This window comes from Acyrthosiphon pisum, chromosome X (assembly GCF_005508785.2).
Source record: "Acyrthosiphon pisum isolate AL4f chromosome X, pea_aphid_22Mar2018_4r6ur, whole genome shotgun sequence".
In the NCBI taxonomy this organism is placed as follows: Eukaryota; Metazoa; Arthropoda; class Insecta; order Hemiptera; family Aphididae; genus Acyrthosiphon; species Acyrthosiphon pisum.
This window is the reverse complement of record NC_042493.1, coordinates 117,669,231-117,676,178: the sequence shown is the minus strand read 5'-3', so window position 1 is coordinate 117,676,178 and position 6,948 is coordinate 117,669,231.

Sequence of the window (6,948 nt, the reverse complement as noted above, 5' to 3'; positions counted from 1 at the left end):
TAAGGACATTATTGCGATTAAAATATATTTTTTTAGGACATATTTGAATAATTAATTCCTAGGGCATAATAATCCGGGGCATAATTATTATATATTATTATTTTTTATATTTAGTTATAATATAGTTACCTAAGCTACTTTTATAATTTAAAAACTAAGTAGTTGCTTGTAAAATTTTTTTCTGGGGATTTATTTCCTGATTATCTGTAGATAAAAATATAAAGACGTTATCGACGAACAACTTATCAAAATCATAAATAGGTAGTCTTAGTTTTACCAGATTTTGGTATAATCTACAAATGATTAATGGTCAGAACAAATTTTCTTGAGCTAATAAATATTTTGTATTTCCAATTAAGTTTAGTCTAACAATATAATATTAAATGTATAAACATTCACTGAATATTAACATAATTAACTGAATTATAAACAAATCTCTAAAAACTACTAAAAATACAAAAAATTCAAAAGTTTAAGTTTTAAATTCTCTGTGATATATGAAACTGATTTTGTACTTGAAAAGCATATTCCTAAAAAATAATGCTCTCTGCATTCAAATTCTGGTCCTAATTATCAACTAATTAAAAACACGTGTTTAAAAATAAGTGTAAGTATCCATGTCATTAATTGTATGAGTCATTGAAAATTTTAACTATGAAGAATCTGAAATATTGTGTTGTTCCAAAATAATTTAGTTGGTATATGGGTGGGTAGCGTATGAAGCTTGCTCTTTGAGTTTTACAGACTCAAGTCGTAAATTTTATATCATTAAAATATCATACGAGTTACGAGATACCTTAAATAATATTCCTACCTTTAAATATGTAAATCAATTAATTCACTCTAACGTTAGAGATAATAACACAAAACTGGTTCTTCTAGACGAAAGTCTGGTATGAACCTCAATTCTAATGATGTACTTATGTATTTAAAAATTAATTATTATATAATAACTTGTATGTTAATGCTAAAAAATTATAAACTTTTATGATAGCACACCATTAATAAATATTTATAATTATTATTTAGCCTGCAAAGGTCATTTGAAAGAGTGTAAGACATAAGCGCAAAAAATAGAAAATTGACATATTATTCACCCCAAAGTATGTAGGACATAAACGCAAATTTAATATTATACATCTGTTATAATGAAAGATGCTAAAATGACATATCTTTTGTGCCAAAATGTATATATTATATAGGTAAGTAGTTATTTAAAAATTGAGATTTTATAAAAAATTGTCAGTAAAAATAATATAATAGAAACAAATTATAATTAGGGTTCTGATTTAAAGGCAATATAATCAGTAACAAAAGCATTTAAAATGTCAACAAAGACAAAAAAAAGATTTAATTAATTTAAAAAAGCAATTACAAAAAAAAATTTACTTAAAAATTAAATAGTTTGTATACTGTATATTTAACTAGTGTGTATTAAAAAATCAGTTTCATGTAATTAGATAAACTGTTTTTAGTAAAACGTTGTCAGTTTGGGCTTAAAATATTTGTGTACCTACATAGATAATGTAATCGGGGCGGATTGACGAACAAATTTTGAATCTATAGTAAGCTTATACGCATTATGAATACATTTTAATCTACACATAGATAAGTAGTATGGGTACTTTTATAAACGGTTATATAAATGGCCATACCAAATACTCGATAAAGTATTTTGTCGTATTGGTAAATATCGCCGATAATAAAACCCATTAAAAATAATTAATAGCTGACAATACACAGTCTACTGATAATCTTAGTAATCTGTGCCGTTTATACGTATATCGTGTATAAAACTATTAAATCAATTGACAATTTAACACAATAAAGGCATTTATATGTAAAAAGACAAAAAGGCATTTATGAAAAAAAGTTATAATATTTAAAAATGTTCTAAGATAAATTGTTCATTTATATTGCTATCCATGGGTTATAAAAAAAATGAGACAAAGGCGTATATTATACGTATACATTTTTATTGGGGCCGAGTTTAAACCTAAACAATTTTTGCCTGAAAAAAACACGGGCCAAGTATACAATCACCCCCAATATGAGATAAAAAAAAAGTTGTATTGTACGAAACCGTTAAAATCCTAGACACATGTGTACCACGGTTAAAATTTGGAACTAATTATTATTTTTTAACAAATTATGATTGACAATTTTTTATAAGATCAAAAAAATCAAACGATTTATTAAAATTATAATTTTATAATTATAATTAAGGTTTGGATTTAAAAGCAAGAGCTTTTTTTTTTTTTATAATAATAATAAAGAAATAATTTTCATATAAAAATGCATGTAATTTAATATGTATAAGATGATGAAACTATTTTTTTTTGCCTTTTTTTGATAAATGACTTTTTGGCTTTTTCACTTATAAATGCTTTTATTGTGTTTAATTTTCAATCGATTTAATAGTTTTATACATGCCATGCGAAAGGTGGGCAATTGGGTGTTGCTCTGGTGTACAGTAGGTTACAAGTAGGTAACTGTAATGAATGATGTTAAATTTGAATTCAATGATATAATATCATTGTATAAGAAAAACGATTCTGAGCGAAGACTTTTAATCAGCCTTTGTATTACTAAGAATGTTAAGTGATTACCATTATATAGGTAAGTAGTTATTTAAAAATTGAGATTTTATAAAAAATTGTCAGTAAAAATAATATGATGGAAACAAATTATAACTAGGGTTCAGATTTAAAGGCAATATAATCAGTAACAAAAGCATTTAAAATATAAAAAAAGACAAAAAAATCATTGAATTAATTTAAAAAAGCATTTACAAAAAAAAATTTACTTAAAAATTGTATAGTGTGTATTCTGTTTGTTTAACTAGTGTGTATTAAAAAAAAATCACTATCATGTACTTAGATAAACTGTCTTTAATAAAACGTTGACGGTTTGGGCTTAAGATATTTGTGTACAAAGATAATGTAATCGAGGCGGACTGATGCACAAATTTTGAATCTATAGTAAGTTTATACGCATTATGAACAAATTTTAATCTACCTATTGATAAACGTTATTTTAACTGGCCATACCAAATACTTGATAAATTATTTAGTGATATCAGTAAATATCGCCTATAATAAAACCCATTAAAAATAATTAACAGCCGATAATGCACAGTCTACAGAAAATCTTATTGATTTGTGTAATTTATACGTATGTCGTGTTTAAAACTATTAAATCAATTGAAAATTAAACACAATAAAAGCATTTATAAGTCAAAAAGGTAAAAAAATTCTAAAATTAATTGTTCATTAATATTGCTATTGACAGGTTATAAAAAAAAATAAAACTGCGTATATTATACGTATATTTTTATTCGGGCCGAGTTTACACCTAAACAATTTTTACCTAAAAAAAACACGGGCCAAGTTGGAATCGCCCCCTAAAATGAGATAAGAAACAAAAGTTGTATTGTACGAAACCGCTAAAATCCAAGGCACTTGTGTGCCACGGTTAATAGATATTAAATTTAGAACCTATTTAGAAATTTGGAACTATTTCTTATCTTTTAACAAATTTTATTATGATTGACAATTTTTTATAAGATCAAAAAAATCAATCGATTTATTACAATTATACCTAATTTTATAATTACAATTAAGGTTTGGATTTGAAGGCAAAAGCCTTTTTTTTTATAATAATAATAAAGATATAATTTTTACATAAAAATGTGTCATTTAATATGTATAGGATGATGAAAGTATTTTTTTTTGCCTTTTTTTGATAAATGCCTTTTTGTGTTTTTCACTAATAAATTCCTTTATTGGGTTTAATTTTCAATTGATTTAATAGTTTTATACAAGACATACGAAAGGTGGGCAAGTAGGTGTCGCTCTGATGTACAGTAGGTTACAATTAGTTCACTGTTATGAATGATGTTAAATTTGAATTCAATGATATAATATCATTGTATAAGAAAAACGATTCTGAGCGAAGACGCACAGTTAGCCTATGTCATAGGTTATATGATATACCTATGATATACCTAACTAAATACTAAGTATGTTAATTGATTATATATTGTGAATAAAGTAAATTATATTATATAACCTATTTATGTGGAACCTTGTTTTATATTTTCAATCGTTAGCTATAAAAGTTAAACATTTTTACATTTTTAAAAAAACAAATAATTATTATATTTTATATATGATAAATGTTGTCAAAATTCAAATTTCAAATGCTTATAAAAAAAATTATGACTATGAATTTTAAATAATATTTTTCAACTGCTATAATATAACAATATACCAGGAAATTTTTATTATAAGTATTGTTATACAACAATCTTTATACTTAAACATAAATTAAATTTTGTTATTCATGAAAACAAGCGTGATGGTTTAAGGTATTTTTATTAATACATCATATTATATTGTACTAATTCATTATTATTACAAAGTTATTCATATTTAGTCCTTAAAATAGCTTTTATAGATTTTTCATTTTCAAAAGTAACGATAATACTACTATAATCTATAGTGAACAATCAGGAGAAGGGGGCTAAGGGGACTATAGCCCATTGACTGTGTTGACCTAAGAATTTTATCAAGATTAATAAAAAAATAAAAAGTGTGAATAAAAGAAATATCTACTGTATTTGTATTTTTTTGTATTTTTTCTCAGATTCAGCATCTCTCAGCACCATACAAATTTTTAGTTACGCTACTGATAATGTTGTCTAGTAAGAACAGTTTTGAACAATTTCGATAATTTTGACTGCATATTTTGATAATTTTTTGTGGAACAAGTCCCGAACCCTAAGTCCATAATTAATTTTTCTACCTAATGTCTCATTGACCAAACGACCGTTTATATCACGACCTATTTCATAAGAGTAATTTACGTATACTCGTAATAAGTATACTCATAAAAGATATCATCGTAAAATGTTAAAATAAAATAATGTATGCAATATGCAATTTCTATGTAATTATTAAAAATAACTTAGGCGATTTTTAGATTATATAAAAATATTTGGATTAGTTTTGAACTGTTTACGGACATTTCGGTTTTCAATTTTTTTTAGTTTTCTAAGCATTTAAAGTTTGACTTTGACATCATTTACCAAATCGTTAATTAAAAAATGAATTTGTAGTTAAATTTTATAAAATGTTCAACTTAATTAGCTAAGAACTTAAAACTTACAAAAATGTTCCACGTAAGCAGGCCCGGCGAAAGGTAGGCAGCCGGGGCTGCAGCACTGAGGCCAAGGTCTCGGAGAGGCCCGGTAACTTGGCCATGTCAACCCGGTCTTATTTTTAATGTGGAACCGATATCATGTTTTAAATGCAAATATGATTCGTGCTAATAACCAATCTAAATAATTATAGTGAAATATAGTAATTATAAGTGAATTGAGGATTAACTTAATGAAAAACTGTCTGATGGATCAACTCAAGTAGATGATTGCAACCTAGACGGTTTAAGAAGGTGTTTTATATTTTAAGTACTACAAAAATACAAAAAATACAAATACAATTAAATATCGAATCTCGTATAAATTTGAAATTCAAACGCTCATATGAATTTAATTTGACTTTCCATAAAACATATTTTTTTGGTAAATCTAGATAAAATTGTTAAGAATATCATCTTAATCTTAGATATAAAAAAAATTTAAATGAAATTCTAAAAAAAAAATGCAATTAATCGTAATTTTGACAAATGTTGGCCATCCGAATTTTTCCAACTATATTCACTTTCCCATCGAACATACTGATATTGAAAATCGAAGAATTATTTTGTCTACTTAGCATGTAAAGAGACATAAAAAAATTAAATTTTAAAAACTCAGATCATTGTAAAAGTAATACATTTATCGCTCCGCTCCTAAAAGTATTTAATAGGTATACCTAGGCATTTTAATATTCATGAAAAAGTATGTCTACCTATACAAATAAAAGAGTACCTACACTGAAAAATTATTTATAGATACTTCCAAATACTTTTTAATTGTTAATAAACTTAGTATTTGCTTTTACCTTATCAGGTAGTCAGATGAACCGATTTTTCTTTTAGATTTTAACATTAATTTAACACCATATATAAATTGAGTAACTACAAATCCCTCATTTGTTTTCTATGTAAAGTTATTTAAACGGTTGTTGGGTATAATAGTAGTCACTCATTAGAGTATATTATTGCAATATCATATACGAAATAAGTACTCGGTGATCCAGAAATTCACAAGGTGATGATTATTTTTATAATATTTGGTATTTATTAATAAGTCTTATGAATTTGAACCTGGAAATCGGCTCCAAATTATCCCTAGGCCAACGTTCTTATTATTCGCCCTGATAGCATTTTGTAATGATAATATTATAATGTTATAATAATATTTTTAGTCAATCATTTGCTATCTGGGTGGCTTATTTATGCTACTGTACAAACACTATAAATTATTATATTATAAACACGCTGCAGTTGTACTTTGGACCAGTTTGTGATTTCCTAATTTCCGATAATAATACAAAAATGTGCTTCTTGTTATCGCACTCCCCACTACCAAAATTACTGAGAAAAAACTGGTCACCACTATACACGACACTAAGGCAAAATTCTAATTTCTGAGGCGTGGCTAGTTACTTATGGTTGGGAAGCAGGCAGGTGACCCAATAGGATCGTCGTTCTCTCGATACGACGGTAGCCGGCAGTGGAAATCTGAAACCACTCTAAGACCCACAGGTGCAATCAGTGCGTCGACGACGATTCCATGTGACACCGATTCCACCTAGCAAGACAACAGGTAGGTACATTTACACGGTAGCAGTCAAAAGATAAGAATCTGTCAGTCAAACAATATAGTTCAAGTTACGATGAGTACTAAACTTTTATTTATAAACATTTAGGTTCTCACTTATAAATTATAACAGCACACATTGTTAAAGTGGTCGCTGGTGTATTTAAATTAACTGCATCCAT